A 17,338-nucleotide genomic window follows, 5' to 3' on the forward strand; every position below is an offset into this window, starting at 1 on the left:
AATACGATTCCATAATGTGGTATCGAAAATTTGTAGAAACAGGTTCTGTGTTTAAAAAAACATGCAAGAGGTCACAGGCGAAAGTCAGTACGAGAAGCAGCTACCTCTTGGCTTGGCCCCCAAACTCCCCAGATCTAACTCCTCCTGACTTCTTCGTGTGGGGTTTTGTTAAAGACATTGTCTATTCACAGAAACCCAGGAACATCGATGATCTGAGAGGAAAAATTACTCAAGCTTTTCAAAAAATAACCCCTCTTATGTTACAACGGACATGGGCTGAATTGCATCACCGTTATGAGTTGTGCAATCGGGTCATGTTGAGCTCTGAGGAATCTCCCATCTTTCAGTGTTTATGCACAAAGTTTCAACAAATAAAGTTCAGTAGTAAATGTTTTACGGTGTTTTTATTTTATCCATACCCAAACGGATCAGCTTGTATTATTGTACTCCTAAAATTTTATTATGGATTTATTAATTTGTCCTACAGAATTATCTCTGTAATGTTGACAATTAATATTTGAGGAGAAAAATTCGCTCCGGCGCCGGGGATCGAACCCGGGGTCCTTGGTTCTACGTACCAAGCGCTCTGACCACTGAGCTACGCCGAATTCAATCCACAGCACCGGATCGAATCTTCCTCCTTCAGTGTTTTCCCTTTGTGGCCTGACTCCAAGTTAGGCATATATGTTGACTAACTGCCATTATACTAGGAGCGCACTCAGTTGAGTGACTTATTTGGCCGGGATTCCGCAGTTATGATGCACTGGTAGCTATGAGAATATTATAGATTTATTAATTTGCCCTACAGAATAATCTCTGTAATGTTGACAATTAATATGCCATACTACACCTGGATTAAGACACAGTAGGAATTATGGACCAAGACTATACAATTCAGTATTGAAAAATAATCCAGACCTAAGCAATTTACACATTCTTAAGTTTAAAAATAAAGTGAAAATGTTTGTATGATATTTGATCAATTTTATTTTTTTAAGTGTTACTAGCATTATATGGTCCTAATTTTTATTGTATTTATCTGATGCAGGTAACCTATAATATAAAACATTGTAATAAATGTAAATACTGTAGATCATTTTCTTAATTAATAACAGTGTATATCTCCAACAAATGATTTCTTAGCATCGCCACAGATACACTTGATTGTACTTGTCACTATCTCTTGTCACTAGAGAGTTCTTGAAATTTATATTTTCCCCGCCATTCATAAAATATTTTGATATGACACCTCTTGCATAAAAGGGGAGATCTATAACTGAAACTAGATTATTATATTTCAGTATTATTTCTTTTTATCCTGGTAATAATGAACAGTTTGACTCTTAGACATTTTGTTTTTGCAGCATTAACTTCCCATGATTGTACGAGAAGATTCGAAGAGAACGGCAGTTACGTAGACTTTCGGCTTCCCCCTACTACCATTAATGCACAACACAATGTCAATACGGCGGTTGCTGTCGTCTGCGTTACAACGAACTTTTCTGTTGATTTTCGAGTTCGTCATTTTTTCCGGTTATTATATGCTTATTTAAGCTGTGTTAACTCTCGCTAGTGGTTTTATATTTTATTTTATCCGTCTTAGTATTTATTTTATTATTGTAAATATTTTCGTTTTATCACTTATTATTATTATTATTATTATTATTATTATTATTATTATTATTATTATTATTAGTGTTACTATTATTTCTATCATCAGCATTATTATTTGATCCCTATAAAATTTATGTAGACTACTGGACTGTACCCGAGCACGAGCATATGCTCATTTCGGGTATCTATTCATATGTATTAATTTCAAATGCAAATTGTAAATAAATAAATTGTAATTTGTAAAAAAAAAAAATATTTGAGGAGAAAAATTCGCTCCAACGCCGGGGATCGAACCCGGGTCCTTGGTTCTACGTACCAAGCGCTCTGACCACTGAGCTACGCCGAATTCAATCTTTAGCACCGGATCGAATCTGCCTCCTTCAGTGTTTTCCCTTTGTAGCCTGATTGAATTCGGTGTAGTCCAGTGGTCAGAGCGCTTGGTACGTAGAACCAAGGACCAGGGTTCGATCCCCGGCGCCGGAGCGAATGTTTCTCCTCAAATATTAATCCTAAAATTTTAATTTAAATCTCCGAGTTTCAAAACCCGATCCTCTGAAAAGCCAATTTCCTGGCGGTTCGCGACTGCATAGAGACGTGAAATGTAAGTTTCAAATTCACATCCAGGGTCATCATAATTCTGTTTCAGAGCGTGACCAGAACATAAAGGGTATGTTTCGCCCGGTTTTATTACCGATTTAATTTTTTCCCGTACTATAAATTTCGTTAGTTGTTCGAACAAGCAGTTACTGGAGCTAATTATAATATGGATCGATTCTTCCTATGCTACGAATAGTGTAACTCTTGTAACAAATTTATTTGTGGGTAAGGGATGAAGAGAGAGAGACGGAGGGCGTTGGTTATCAACAGCATATAGATCTGCGCTGCAATGCACACACCCCATTCCTGAGGGAGAGGGGGGGGCGGGTTACACCAGCTACGAGATTGTACAAAAACAAATACCCAATACAATATTTCTATGTATTCTACACATACACATTAAGGGATGAAAAACAGGGTTCAGTAATCATGAAAATGCACGCATTCAACCCTCCCTTTTTTTTTTCGACCACCATGTGTGTTCAGTTTACATAGCATTACAACAAGCTGCGGTTTTCATCAAGGACGAGTTGAAAATTATTTGTTTCCAATAAAAATAAAACCATGGACTTTTGTCGATTCCGATCCTGTGCAACATAATGGAATGTCAACTGGGAGAAAACTGATGCAATATGGGATAAAATACAGTATAATCTCGTCTATACGTAACGTGGTTATACGTGGTTTTGGTTTGCACGTAATTATGCACAGATTCTGGCGAAATTACATTTAGTTGCATATAAATTAATTCTGAATTTACGTAATTCGCTTTTGTTAGTAGTATTTTAATAGACTTTGAATTACACGTACTCTTCTTGGCTTTGCTATGTAATAACCAGGTTTCGAGACTTCGGACCCGATAGAGCAGTTCAGTAGGAAATCCGCATAACGGCGTACTGAGTATAGTGGTAAAGCGTACAGTGGGTGGGGGTACTGTAGAATGAATGCCAACAAATACGCAAAGGAAAACACTCTGGATTTGAAGGTTCTGACGAATAATTTGGTTTTCATACAAACAGTGTCTGAAACTATTACACGGTTAGAAAAGTCAGAGCAAGAGATGCCGGAAGCCCTCAAATTAATTTAGAAAATGACACAGAGAATTAATGAGACATCAAGTACACCGGTTACTGAACTTGTAAAACAGAAGTGGAAATCAATTGTATGTAAAAATAACGGTTATGGAACATTGTGTAACATAAACAACAAATTAGTGGACATACTCGTAGAGTCACCCGAGAATAAAAGACTGTCTCTTAGAGACTGCAATGATGTTAGGTTTTTTCGTTTTGCTCCTATCACGCCATGCGACGTAGAGCGCAGCTTTTCACAGTACAAACTGTGTTTGGCAGGTAACCGAAAAATATTTACGTTTGAGACACTGATAATGTATCTTGTAGTAGGTACATTGCAATTCGGTACTGTAACTGCACTTCCAAAAGACGACCAATAGGATAAATGAAAAAAATTAAAATTGCTACTTGCTTATTTCCACCATTAACACTGTGTATAATTAAACACAAATGCTTATAAAAGACAGGAGAATAAATGCTTTTTCACATTCTTTTGACATCATTGTGTAATGTATATTTACTTTCAGAATGTACATGTGTTTCCCCATACTACCGTACTCTACTCTAAATAGCAACGTTGTTACCTCAACACATCTCTACCTTTCACTACCTGCAGCGAGTCAACAACCTATAGTACATGCACAGTACACTTATTGTATCGGGTCCAAAATCTCGAAGCCTGGTAATAAAGTTTCATTTTAACTTTACACGATTTGTCTTATGACTTCGAATCAGAGTTTAAGCCACAGTCGCATTTGTCGCATTTTGCTTCTCGATTTATAGAAATTTATTTATTTATTTATTTATTTATTTATTTATTTATTTATTTATTTATTTATTTATTTATTTATTTATTTAAATTTAAATATACAGAAGAATATAATTACAAACAGAGAAATATAAATAAAATAATACAAACAATATAAAAAAGGAGATACAGTAGTATTAACAAAATTTGAGACCGAATGAGCAATGCTCGTGTTCGGTCGCAGTTCAGCTATAATATTAATAGGCCTATAAGAGAATGTAAAATAAAATAGGAAATAGAATTAAAATTACAGTTACAGAAATTATATAATACAATATTAAATAAGAGAAATATAGAAAATAAAAAAAAATAATAATAAAAATAAATAAGTAAAATAAAATAGGACAAACTTTGAATGTAAATGTGCAAAAATACGACGACCACATTGGACTTCAGAAACGAAGATGGTAATGGAGAAAATGAAATCAGAGATGTGTTTGAACTAATCTGAATTTAAATGAAGTGCTAATGGCATGGACAATGTTCAAAAAGGTATTGAGCAATAGATGTTCAGAAATTGATTTCAAAGAGTTGGTGCAATTCATGTAAGTTAAGTGAATAATTTCTTCTAATTGATTTATATACAGTAATTCCATCGCATACTGTAAATTGTGAGCGAGGATTTAGTTGCATGAATCTTGTAAAAACTGGAATTAGAAACCGCCTTTCAGTAAAAAGAGTTAGCACTCTGCTAACAATAAATCTTGAAGGGCCTACTAGTGAAGAATTTTAATATTTAGAGTGCCCATAAAATAACGTATTTTAATGTGATGTAAATTCAGCAGTAATTGATTCTAAACATACCTACGTCTGATGATTTACTTACATAAATATATCTAGAGTGTAGTGAGATGGATTGAAAGTAATAAAACAGTGTGGTATTTTCACTTGAACTTTCCATCCCAGAACGGTACAAAATGCTAAATTCGAATATAAAAATGCTGTAAAATGCTAAATTAGATTTTTAAAGTGCCAAATTTGTAATTTTAAATTGCTAAAATCTACCATCTCTACCAAATTTATTAACGTTGTATGTTCTTTGAGAACGAGTTGTGATTAGAATATGATGAAATGTGAAGGGACGATTGACTTCTCTCCAGGGTTTGAATCAAAGTCTCATTTGTCGCGTTTTGCTACTAAAAATGCAACGAACTTTCAATGAAAATGTGCAAAAATGCGACAATCACATTGTACTTCAGAAACGAAGATGCTAACGGAGAAAATGAGATCAGAGATGATACGAATTAGTCAATTCTGGAGAATCTAAATTTAAAGCAAACGTTAATGGCATGGACAATGTTCAAAAAGATATTGAGCAATAGATGTTCAGAATTGGATTTCAAAGAGTTGGTGCAATTCATATATAAGTTAAGTGAAAAATTTCTTCTAATTGATTTATATAATCCATCGCATACTGTAAATTGTGATCGAGGATTTAGTTGCATGAATCTTGTAAAAACTGGAATTAGAAACCGCCTTTCAGTAAAAAAATAATTAGCACTCTGCTAACAATAAATATTGAAGGGCCTACTAGTAAAGAATTTCAATGTTTAGAGTGCCCATAAAATAACGTATTTTAATGTGATGTAAATTCAGCAGTAATTGATTCTAAACATACCTACGTCCAATGATTTACTTACATAAGTATATTATCTAGAGTGTAATAAGTAGGGAACGGAATTTGGAGTAGTAAAAGCTAGTATTGGCATCTACACAGTCATTTGTTTACAACCCTTTGTACCAAGTCCTCCCCTCCATGACATACTCGCAGGTCTCTACACGTCAACAACAGGTGAACGGGACAGTTGTCGCATAAGAACTTCAACATGCAGGTTTGCAGTTCAGAGTAGTGAAGTGCGGGTACAATGCCGAAAGTGAAACCAACTAACAATACAGTAATGAAAGACTATATTTGTAAAACGTCCAGATCAAGTATCAAAATTCAGGAAACAATTCCCTAAATTGTCGCTTCCCCCATGTCCAGTTCCTACGAGATGGGGGTCATGGTTAGAAGCTTGCAATTATTACGCACGTCACCTCCAATCTGTGAAGAAAGTGGTCCAGTCTTTCGATACCGATGACGCGGCTGCGATTCAAATACGCCAGGAACTGCTAAATGATGAAACAATCGAGAAAGAAGTCACGGATATTAAGTCAAATTTTGGATATTTACCGGATGCCATTATTCAATTAGGAAAGTCAGGAGTAGAACTAGTTGAGCAAATAAATATTATGAGGACTATTGTAAATAAACTGAGTGCAGTAGAAGGTGAAATAGGAAAACGTGTTGGTGAAAAAATGAACAAAGTTTTGATTAAAAATGATGGATACGATATTCTTAGTCGGATTTCAGATGTACTAACAAAGACGTGTCCCAATGACGTCATTCAACATGTGAATTTAATTGACGTATCTTGTTTCAAGTACTCTCTAATTGTCTCTGCAGATGGAGAGCGGAGTTTTTCCATGTTACAAAATTTCCTTCCTTGCAACAGAGCAAAGTTGTATTTTGAAAATTTGAAAATAATATTTACAATTTATTATAACAAGGCATAGCATTAATTGAAAATGCCATTTCGTTTGGATCTACATATTCAGACGCGAGTTCCATACAGAAGACAACTGTCTATCAACATCAATATGTCCACTGACACGCGAAGATGCAGAGGTTCATATTTAATTACGTATATTTGTAATGTTGTTTATTGGTGTCTTGTGCGTTGCGAAGAAAAGCACATGTAGTTCAAAAAGAAATGCAGATTATGTATGTAGGTCACTATATGTCATTAAACTACTCCATTTGTTTATTCTGAAATATATTTACAGACGTTGCGTGTAAGTTTGTATGAAGTGGACTGTACTCTTCCATGCGCCGTGACGCAGCTCGCTTGACAGTCACTGAGCTACGAATATCTATACTACGTTTCACCATTCTTTATAATACTCCAAATCCCTTTCCCTGGTAATAAGATTGAAAGTAATAAAACTCCAAGAAACAAATTAAATAACTTTTTGTTTCTGCATACTTTATTAATTTTATCTTTTTGCACAATTATTTCTAATATTGCACAATATAATTTTTCATTTTTGCATTTTTGCGACAATTATTTATTTTCTAGCTTAAATCCTGATCTGTACCCGCTTGAACTGTGCTATGTACTTTTAAATCCCCTACTCTCCATCCAGCAACGTTGTCAAACATCTAATATTGTAAACTTTAATAATTAGTTAAATATTGCTATTATAAGAAAATTGTTCATCTTGATTATACAACTTTTAACACTATATCACTTCGGAATATGAATTATATGTCTTTCTCGTATTAAATTCTACTGACCTGGTTAACATGTTTCGGCCTGCTATTGGTCTTCTTCAGAACTGGTTGTTACTGGTCTTGGCGCCTTTTGTTTTGTTTCCTGTGGGGTGTGTTTGTGTAGTGTAATGTGGAGTCAAAGAGTGTGCGTTCTGAAATTGAATTGTTGAGAATTTCATTTGGATGTGTTTTTGTGTGTCTGTATATTTCGTATTATTCTAGTGTGTTTAGTTTCTGGCTTTTTGGTTGGATGTGTAGAATTTCCATGTCTGTGTTGATGTCTCTGTAGGTGTGGTTAGCATTTGTGATGTGTTCTGCATATGTGGAAGTGTTTTGTAATTTTGTTATGGCTGTGATGTGTTCTTTGTAACGCGTTTGAAATTATCCGCCTGTCTGTCCTCTGTAAAAGTTTTTGCAGGTGTTACATTTGAGTTTGTATACGCTTATGTGGTTGTATTTGTTTGTTTGTGTGTTGAGATGTTTTTATAGAGTATTATTTGTTCTGTATGCGATGTTGTAATTTAATTTCTTGAATGAAGTTGCAATCTTTGTATGTGTTTTTGTTTTCGTATGTTAGTGTGATGTATTTTTTGTGTCCTTGTGTTTATGTCAGAAAGTAAACACACTAGAACAATACGAAATATACAGACATACAAAAACACACCCAAATGAAATTCTCAACACACAACTCAATTTCAGAACACACACACTCTTTGACTCCACATTACACTACACAAACACACCCCACAGGAAACAAAACAAAAGGCGCCAAGACCAGTAACAACCAGTTCTGAAGAAGACCAATAGCAGGCCGAAACATGTTAACCAGGTACAGCAAAATTTAACACGAGAAAGATATGTAATACATATTCAGAAAAAAATTATTGTTTATTCAAATTGTCCGAAGACAGGTCTGAACCTCAGAAGTGTTACCGAAAAGGCACGTAGGCATTTTTTCTTCTTTATGACATGATTAATCATCTGTTGAAATAATGGCACTTATACCCTGTATATGCATGTAGTTCCTGAGCTATACACAATATGATATGATATATGATATGATATATTTATTCCACCAGCTTACATCGGTCGTGATGGCTCTTCACATTTCTGTATACAGTGTCGTCACTCCCTTGGATACATGATTTTCTGCTTACGCTTTTTCTCAACCTCCGGCTATTACATATAAATGACCCTGATCACTTTTCTATCACGTCCCTCACTTCTGTTTCCCTCCCTTCTTCTTATATTTACCCTTCCCTTTCCTAGTTATCTATCTTATTCTTACTAATCTCATTAAACTAAACAGTCACTTCTCTCCATCTCTTATTAATTGTTCCGAACATTGTTTATATTTGTTGAACTCTTCCATAGTTGATGAAAGAGTAATGGAACGGAGAAAAATTCTCTCCGGCGCCGGGATTTGAACCCGGGTTTTCAGCTCTACGTGCTGATGCTTTATCCACTAAGCCACACCGGATACCCACCCCGGCGTCGGACAGAATCGTCTCAGTTTAAGTTCCAACTCTTGGGTTCCCTCTAGTGGCCGCCCTCTGCACTACGTCATACATGTCTATGAACGTAGGACTGAAGTCCACACATGTGCTGAGGTGCACTCGTTATGAGTGACTAGTTGGCCGGGATCCGACGGAATAAGCTCCGTCTTAAATCACGCATATCATATATATTATTTAATGTACCGAAGTACATATGATATTTCCATGCAGATATTCTGCGTCATCATACAATGAAAGAGTAATGGAACGGAGAAAAATTCTCTCCGGCATTCACTAACCACTTATTCCCCTTAATCTAATCTGTATATTTTCAGACGAAGTAGTTTCTACAGTTTCATTACCTTTCCATTCCCACTTTCTTTATTATATTTGTATCACTACTTACTTATTATCACTCTCTGGTTATTACCTGTATCTTATCCTTTTTCACTATTATTCCCTTGCCTTACCGTCTTTTCTGTCGCTATCACTCTTTTCACTTTGTCACTTTCTTACGTTTTGTCACTCATGCGTACTATTTTCACTTTATCACTTTCCTATGTCTTGTCACTCATGCACCAACCTCTTAAGCTATACGTTTTCTGTCCCTTACTTCTTCCCACTGACAAACCTTATACACAATATGCAAAATGCCTATGAGTCGACATAGTGAACGAAATGCGTAAAAAGGGCAAAATCTGGACTCTCGATATGACGAAAGGTGACCTGTTTATGAACCACCCTATTGTCTGGGAGCATCCAAGCCTCCGGTTACCTAGGCAACGGAGGAGGAATGCCTGCGATTGGGTTTTGCCGTACAGTCTTAAAGGCTGGAGTGATGAAAGGGTTTATCAATTTGGTTTCATATTCTTTCGGGGTTACTGGAGAGTGAAAAGCTTTTCTCACAGAGGAAGAGAAGCCGCTTGTCTGCCTATGAATTCGCCCTTGTCTCAAAATAGAATGGAGACCGTCTAATTCTTCCCTCAACTATCGCCTCCGATTGAATAAGAATCCCTCCGGGCAATATAGGGCCCTGATAGCTTCCATCAATTCTCGCAAGCCTATAAATTTCATCTTTATAATCTGCAGAGAAAAGAAATGTGTCTGTAGGAGGAATTTGCTATGAATTGTTCATAGATTGTGATGTAGTTAGGCAGGGATTACATGTCAGACACATTTAGTCTGAGTCGAATTTCCTCTATTCCAGGCACGCCAGAAATCGGACACTGAATGTGCAGTGTATGTGCGCGGAACGCCGATCTGTGCAGATTGCGTCATTCATGCGTTGCTCTTACCAGTTTTCAGCTGGAGGGGTGTACAAGAATCTATTCTGCGCTCTTATTATTAGATTAAATTGACATTTGGTCATTATAAACACACTTAGCAGAAGGAAAGGTACACATTTATTGGCAATGCCTCCCACTAACAGTACCAGTAACATTTATTTCTTTCAATTGTGTAAACAAAGACGCGTGAAGTGTAGTAAGTGAACTAAACAAGAAATTGTGACGTAATAGAAATGCAACCCGCACACCACTATCGCAGGGAGAGGGGTGGAGTGGATATCTCCTCAGGTAATGCAGTGAATAACAGTGCAGAGACGGACTGTGACTAAAAAACGAAAGCAATATAATATTCTTCTACTCATTAACTATACACACACTTTTTTCCATGTTAATTTTTTATTCTCCTATTCATTATTTTTGTATTATTAATAAAATAAAATAAATTAATTTTCTTATTTACCATAGAAAGAGCCTGTACTTTACATCAGCAGATATTTGAAATTAGAAAAACGTACCAGGCTGGTCACGAAGTTGTAAATTACACTACATACTTCAAAAAAACGTTGAAGTATTTTACTCCGATTAAGACATAGAAGCCGATATTTTTTATTGTTTATTTATTAATGAAATATTCCAATTACACTCATACGTAGAAAAAAAGCGTGGAAGTATTTTACCCCGATTAAAACATTGAAGCCAATACCTTTTATTGTTTATTTATTAATGAAATATTCAAATTACACTACATACGTCGAAAAAACGTGGAAATATTTTACACCGATTAAAACATAGAAGCCAATACCTTTTATTGTTTATTTATTAATGAAATATTCAAATTACACTACATACGTCGAAAAAAACGTGGAAGTATTTTACACCGATTAAAACATAGAAGCCAATACCTTTTATTGTTTATTTATTAATGAAATATTCAAATTACACTACATACGTCGAAAAAAACGTGGAAGTATTTTACACCGATTAAAACATAGAAGCCAATACCTTTTATTGTTTATTTATTAATGAAATATTCAAATTACACTACATACGTCGAAAAAAACGTGGAAGTATTTTACACCGATCAAACATAGAAGCCAATACCTTTTATTGTTTATTTATTAATGAAATATTCAAATTACACTACATACGTCGAAAAAAACGTGGAAGTATTTTACACCGATCAAACATAGAAGCCAATACCTTTTATTGTTTATTTATTAATGAAATATTCAAATTACACTACATACGTCGAAAAAAACGTGGAAGTATTTTACACCGATTAAAACATAGAATCCAATACCTTTTATTGTTTATTTATTAATGAAATATTCAAATTACACTACATACGTCGAAAAAAACGTGGAAGTATTTTACACCGATCAAACACAGAAGCCAATACCTTTTATTGTTTATTTATTAATGAAATATTCAAATTACACTACATACGTCGAAAAAAAGTGGAAGTATTTTACACCGATTAAAACATACAAGCCAATACCTTTTATTGTTTATTTATTAATGAAATATTCAAATTACACTACATACGTCGAAAAAAACGTGGAAGTATTTTACACCGATTGAAACATAGAAGCCAATACCTTTTATTGTTTATTTATTAATGAAATATTCAAATTACACTACATACGTCGAAAAAAACGTGGAAGTATTTTACACCGATTAAAACATAGAAGCCAATACCTTTTATTGTTTATTTATTAATGAAATATTCAAATTACACTACATACGTCGAAAAAAACGTGGAAGTATTTTACACCGATTAAAACATAGAAGCCAATACCTTTTATTGTTTATTTATTAATGAAATATTCAAATTACACTACATACGTCGAAAAAAACGTGGAAGTATTTTACACCGATCAAACATAGAAGCCAATACCTTTTATTGTTTATTTATTAATGAAATATTCAAATTACACTACATACGTCGAAAAAAACGTGGAAGTATTTTACACCGATTAAAACATAGAAGCCAATACCTTTTATTGTTTATTTATTAATGAAATATTCAAATTACACTACGTACGTCGAAAAAAACGTGGAAGTATTTTACACCGATTAAAACATAGAAGCCAATACCTTTTATTGTTTATTTATTAATGAAATATTCAAATTACACTACATACGTCGAAAAAACGTGGAAGTATTTTACACCGATTGAAACATAGAAGCCAATAACTTTTATTGTTTATTTATTAATGAAATATTCAAATTACACTACATACGTCGAAAAAAACGTGGAAGTATTTTACACCGATTAAAACATAGAAGCCAATACCTTTTATTGTTTATTTATTAATGAAATATTCAAATTACACTACATACGTCGAAAAAAACGTGGAAGTATTTTACACCGATTAAAACATAGAAGCCAATACCTTTTATTGTTTATTTATTAATGAAATATTCAAATTACACTACATACGTCGAAAAAAACGTGGAAGTATTTTACACCGATCAAACATAGAAGCCAATACCTTTTATTGTTTATTTATTAATGAAATATTCAAATTACATTACATACGTCGAAAAAAACGTGGAAGTATTTTACACCGATTAAAACATAGAAGCCAATACCTTTTATTGTTTATTTATTAATGAAATAATCAAATTACACTACATACGTCGAAAAAAACGTGGAAGTATTTTACACCGATCAAACATAGAAGCCAATACCTTTTATTGTTTATTTATTAATGAAATATTCAAATTACACTACATACGTCGAAAAAAACGTGGAAGTATTTTACACCGATTAAAACATAGAAGCCAATACCTTTTATTGTTTATTTATTAATGAAATATTCAAATTACACTACATACGTCGAAAAAAACGTGGAAGTATTTTACACCGATCAAACATAGAAGCCAATACCTTTTATTGTTTATTTATTAATGAAATATTCAAATTACACTACATACGTCGAAAAAAACGTGGAAGTATTTTACACCGATTAAAACATAGAAGCCAATACCTTTTATTGTTTATTTATTAATGAAATATTCAAATTACACTACATACGTCGAAAAAAACGTGGAAGTATTTTACACCGATCAAACATAGAAGCCAATACCTTTTATTGTTTATTTATTAATGAAATATTCAAATTACACTACATACGTCGAAAAAAACGTGGAAGTATTTTACACCGATCAAACATAGAAGCCAATACCTTTTATTGTTAATTTATTAATGAAATATTCAAATTACACTACATACGTCGAAAAAAACGTGGAAGTATTTTACACCGATCAAACATAGAAGCCAATACCTTTTATTGTTTATTTATTAATGAAATATTCAAATTACACTACATACGTTGAAAAAAACGTGGAAGTATTTTACACCGATTAAAACATAGAAGCCGTTACTTTTTATTGTTCGTTTATTATTCAAGTTACAGGTAAGGGCGTGGTAGTCTTCATAACAAGAAAAATAATGACAACGTATATTGTTCTTTTACACTTCATTTAAAATTTTACAACAAATTAAGTATCTCATATTTTTGCCATCTGCACAAAATAAATACTTTTCCTCCCATGCTCCTTAAAATTAAGTTTTTACTTACTATCTGTTTTCGAAAAGACGCCGAAACATATTATCCTACACACTTGTAACATTACATGTGTACGTCCGCTGCTGATAAATGTCTTTACTTATATCGAAGTGAAGGCTGTAAACAGAGGGTGGGGGTATGATGCCATGGTTACGCTTGAGTGGAGACAGGGGCATGTGTCGCGACACAGCTTTTGGCGATCACTGAATTAGGGTAACTGAAGTGGAATTGTGAATAAGATAGAGGAATAAGTGTGAAGTGTTAATGAGAATATGGATATAATAAATCAGTGAGGCTAATAAGAGTTTGAAATAGTAAGTAAATAATATATTTAGGGTTGCATGTAATCGAGAGAGGAGGTAGAAAGTGAGAGTGAACCGTAAAAGTTATCCAATAAAGTGAAAAAGTGATAAGTGAATTGAAGACGTAATAGCAAGTAAGTATTACAAACACGAGAACATTGAACAATAAATGAGACAAATAATATGATACGGTAATGTAGACGAGAAAATTGAAAAATTTAAAGAATACTAGTCGAGATAAAAAGGTTTCTAAGATAAACAAAAAATTATGATGAATAGTAATGTAAGATGACGATGTTAGTAGAGATGGATGAGTAGATTGTAGCTGAGAATGTTTGTAGAGGGACATCATTTTATTTTTACTTCAATTTTTATTATACCCGAGTTTTTGAATGTACTTCAATCCCACCCCATCTACTAATGAAGTTCCAACTGTCCTCGACACAGAACCAAGGCCGCGTATAGTAAACAGCACTGACTTAGTGAGTATAGTACGTTCCAGAAATATGTTCGCGTTTTCCAGTGACGAAAGAGCTTTCAATATTGAATCATATTTTCGCACAGGTACTGTCCGTTTGCCTACGCCGCATTCCGATTTCCCCCATTGCTTCTGCTCGTCCCTCTGTAAAAGTTGGGCTGTCTAAGCTCTTTTCTGAAAACAATTTCTGTTAGGATTTTTTTATTGGGTTATTTTACGACGCTGTCTCAACATCTAGGTTATTTAGCGTCTGAATGAGATGAAGGTGATAATGCCGGTGAAATGAGTCCGGGGTCCAGCACCGAAAGTTACCCAGCATTTGCTCGTATTGAGTTGAGGGAAAACCCCGGAAAAAACCTCAACCAGGTAACTTGCCCCGACCGGGATTCGAACCCGGGCCACCTGGTTTCGCAGCCAGAGGCGCTGACCGTTACTCCACAGGTGTGGACTTCTGTTAGGAATTGGACGTTTACGTAATATTATACAACTGTTTAAAATAACTTAAATAAAAGGGCCTCGTTAAGTAATTAACTGTCACGTGATTTCCCCCCTTTCTACGATCCTGAGGCATAACCACCTGGACGGACAGTAGATAGCATGTCTGAGTAATTTTATCTGTGCGGGTCGGGCAGAAGTGAAGATTGAATTTACAGTACGTAAGGTACTCTTTGATAGAGTAGGTACATGAGTTACTAGTGCGAAGGACGAAACTGGCAATTGGAATTAGATGCAATAGTCTATAGTGCAATAATATGCACAAAAGAACTGAAGCCTGTATCGAAATGAACGGCCACCATTTTCAAAAATGTGCTTAATTATTATTATTACGATTATTTTTCAATTTAACTTCTTTCTCTATCTTGTACGCTAATGTGCTGTAGACAGTATAATATACACTGCATAATGAATACGTTCGCATGTATAACTCAGTTCGTGAGTAAAAACACTTATTCTTAATGCAGTACTGTATTTTGATTAAACAAAAACCTAATGAAAATTATCGAACTCAAAATCGCGATATTTCCTAGTTTACGTAAATGGATGAAGTAATTTTCTTCCCTCCTATACCTAGTAGAGTGATTTGTTTGTGTTTTACGCCAGTATCATCGAACTACAGTCGTGGAAGGGGGTTGCAACTGTGTTTCCGGTTCTCTGAAGATATAGCCAGGTTAATATTGAAAATGTTAGTAAAAATAAAATGATGTCCCTGTATATAAGAGTAAGATAGATAGTATTGCATAGTATCCGGGAATGGGATTGAGGTGGTGAAGAATTGAAAATAACTGTACATCTGAAAGTGTGGAGGAAGAAGTAGACAGAACTAGGGTTTAGTTTTATGTAATGGGAAGATATGGGGAGATACAGATGAAAGGAGAAATATATCAGGATATGTGATTGAATGTAAGCAAGGTAGTAGTGGACCGTATGCAGAAATGTGAGGGAAACCACTACCTGAAAGCCGTATGATGACAATAAATATGAAATATGAAATATTTCTTTCAATTAACAAGGATTCGAACTGCGGCACTACGACTTACAAGTAATGCGTTTTACCGTTTGCACACAACAGAACTATTATCTACCGTGTTTGAATGGAATACATGGGAAATGCCTGTTATTATTCGGTTGAGAAGTTTGTGTCATTCATTCTGCTGTCAAAAAAGCTGAAAGAATTTCTAAAATAATTATATTACTGGTTGTTCTGTATGGTTGTGAAACTTGGACTCCCATTTTGAGAGAGGAACAGAGGTTAAGAACGTTCGAGAATAATTCTTAGGAAAATATTTTGGGCTAAGAGGGATGAAGTTACAGGATAATGGAGAAAGTTACACAACACAGAACTGCACGCATTGTATTCTTCACCTGACATAATTAGGAATATTAAATCCAGACGTTTGAGATGGGCAGGGCATGTAGCACGTATGGGCGAATCCAGAAATTCATATAGAGTGTTAGTTTGGAAGCCGGAGACAAAAAGACCTTTTGGGAGGCCGAGACGTACATGGGAGGATATTATAAAAATGGATTTGAGGGAGGTAGGATATGATGGTAGAGACTGGATTGATCTCGCTCAGGATAGGGACCAATGGCGGGCTTATGTGAGGGCGGCAATGAGTATGTTTGAATTGAATGCACGCCTTTCCGTCGACAACTACTGTATGCCTTCTAGTTGCAGTGGAGCCACTATTAATATTTTATTACTTTTTGGGAAAAGGGCTCTTTATTTCACGTTAAATATTTATTTTTATGTAGACTTATGCAGATTATCTTTTCGTTTTCTCTCTTTCTTTTTAGGAGATTCCATTTTCAGTTGTGTAACAAAAGTTCTCGGTATAAAATATGATCCACTTTACATAATTTCACAATTACGAAATCATATTTCATTAAAATCAGTAATAGGCCTAAGTGTTTTAAATACACGTTTTACATCGACCGTTTCGAGAGTAAAATGACACTGAAATTAAGAAAACGCTCGCGAGCGAACACAACATACACGATGATCCCCGACCTATTCCAAGATGAGACGTCGTTTTTGAACAGCACCATTTTCCTGTCAAAGAGTGTACATGTGAAGTCACTGTGGGGTTTCAAATTCTTACGTAATTGCAATGAAACATGATATTTATGTAAACAGCCGCTAATAAAAGAATAACTCTCTTTTTTTTAACACTATTTGCATTTCACTGTTAGGTTTAGCTAATAGTTTAAGGAACTAGGCTACACTTAAATGCAATAGCTACATTCGGCAAAACGAATTAACCGTTGCTATGTTTTGTAATATAAGGTTTCAGTCAT

General features: G+C 34.5%; 1 non-coding gene across 1 annotated transcript; it reads right to left on the reverse strand.

Moving 5' to 3' along the window:
* Nucleotides 1-534: 534 nt before the first annotated feature.
* On the reverse strand, nt 535-608 carry TRNAT-CGU (transfer RNA threonine (anticodon CGU)). The gene has a single exon. It is a non-coding gene; the product is annotated as a tRNA-Thr (tRNA).
* Between the last annotated feature and the right edge of the window lie 16,730 nt (nt 609-17,338).

Source organism: Periplaneta americana, chromosome 4, assembly GCF_040183065.1.
Source record: "Periplaneta americana isolate PAMFEO1 chromosome 4, P.americana_PAMFEO1_priV1, whole genome shotgun sequence".
In the NCBI taxonomy this organism is placed as follows: Eukaryota; Metazoa; Arthropoda; class Insecta; order Blattodea; family Blattidae; genus Periplaneta; species Periplaneta americana.